The sequence below is a fragment of the Chlorocebus sabaeus genome, chromosome 18, assembly GCF_047675955.1.
Source record: "Chlorocebus sabaeus isolate Y175 chromosome 18, mChlSab1.0.hap1, whole genome shotgun sequence".
NCBI lineage: Eukaryota > Metazoa > Chordata > Mammalia > Primates > Cercopithecidae > Chlorocebus > Chlorocebus sabaeus.
The window spans coordinates 16,488,081-16,490,196 of NC_132921.1; positions in this window are offsets into that span (position 1 = coordinate 16,488,081).

The following is a 2,116-nucleotide window of genomic DNA, read 5'->3' on the forward strand; positions in this document are numbered from 1 at the left end:
AGACCTAGAGAAATGAGACTTCATGTCAAAGGGAGAGAGGTTTCTGGTCCCTGCTCCTCCTGCACTGTGGTGACAGCTGCCCTCTGGTAGGACTGAAGTAGCAGCTTGGCCTCTAATACAGAACCCAGTCTTTGGTGGTATTATCATATATTGGATCCAGGTTCTATCCCCTTGCTAGCTACAGGAACTTGCTCAAGCTACTTAACTTCTAAGTCTTAGATTACTCGTGGGTTTATTATCCCCATGGATTAAATAAAGTAATCTATTTAAAATACCCAAATGCAAAGCAGCTATCCAGTAAACATCTATGAATAGGCTTATGGAGAGGTGACATCAACTGTTTCCTAGAATTAAATTCTAAATGGAATTCATTTTGTGGACACTTACAAGAAACACTGCTCAGCATAATGGAAATGTCTTTCGGTGCAATTTCATAATAGACATGGAATCATTATTTGGGTGACTGGATGGTCCACTGAAGTGTAGTTGTTTTGATCATCTCATATTCACCTTGTTGGTGAAGGAGGGATCTCCCCCACTAAATAGTAGGAGAGAACCAGACACACAGCATGAGACACTGGACAGATGAAACTGGCAGCAATTTATTAGTCACATCTGCTCACAGCCCAAGGAGGGAGGTCACCGCATGCCATGCAGGGTCACAGGAGAGCTGCATTTGGGAAAAGAGTGAATCAGCAGGGGCTGTGGAAGGCAGGCTTCATAGTAACAAGAGGAAGAGGCAATTCCTGGTTCCTCCGGATGTGACAGACTTATTTGAATAAGTTTCCAGGCTGGCAGGAAAGTGAGCCAGGTTGAGACCCAGGTGGGGTACAGCTGACTGGCCGATAGGGGAACTTAGAAGGGCAAGGAGGCTTCCTGCTCAGTGGGTGAACAGGGTGCACATATCTGACAAGAGCAGGGGACTGCATGGCCAGGCCTCTGAGGCCCTAAGTCCGTAGATGTCAAGGCAGCACATAGATTTCAGGTCTTACAAGACAGAAATAAAATATTCAGTGATAACTCTTCAAAGAGAATTTGATAAACATATAATTTTACAAGACCCTCTTGGCCAATATGCTTATTGTTACCTTTTATGTATTGTGATTTACATGGCTAAAGTCTGATTGTATTATAGGTCTGTAACAGATCAAACCAATATCATTAACTTTTATAATTCACTATTGATATGATCTGAATATACTCATCCCAGGAACAATTTAAAAAACGTATTCCCGGCCAAGTGCAGTGGCTCACGCCTGTAATCCCAGCACTTTGGCAGGCTGAGGCGGGCGGATCACAAGGTCAGGAGATCGAGATCAACCTGGCCAACATGGTAAAAACCCTTCTCTACTAAAAATACAAAAATTAGCTGGGTGTGGTGGCACGCACCTGTATTCCCAGCTACTCAGGAGGTTAAAGCAGAATTGCTTGAACCCGGGAACCAGAGGTTGCAGTCAGCCGATATTGTGCCACTGTACTCCAGCCTGGTGACAGAGTGAGACTCCGTCAAAAAAAAAAAAAAAGACACATTCCCACATGGATGGTAGGCAGCTACTCTATTTACACTTCCAGCTCCCAACTACTAACCCACTTAACTGGACTTCCTGCAAGGCTGTGCAAGAAGGCATGCCTTTCCATAAGGAACGGGGCGCCAGACTATTGCTCCTGGCTATAACACTCAGAAGCTCTCTCCGCAGTGAAAGAATCACATTAACTGATTATTCCCCACCTAGGATTATTCTTTCCAAGTGCAAGTGTTGGGCAGAGGAGGCAGCAGAATGAGAATGATAAACCCGGCAACCTCTGATACTCCCTCTTTCCTCTCTCAGCCCGCACACAATGTGGATGTTTCCTTGTACTCCTCAGTCCTATTCCCTTCCTGCAGCTAATTCGCCAGCTTGGGTCAAAAGGGAAAAGTGAACTAGCTGTGGAATGCAAATATAAGTGGTGTCAGTGAAATAAGGGGCTGCCCAGGGTTCTTCTAACTGCAAGGGTGTTGATGGAATAAGTCCTTTTTGCTGTCCCCTAGAAAAGAGTACCAATCTCCCTCTTCAATCTAACTAATCAGTGTATTCTCTTAACACTGAACAATGTGATTTCATTTCAAGCTGTAATA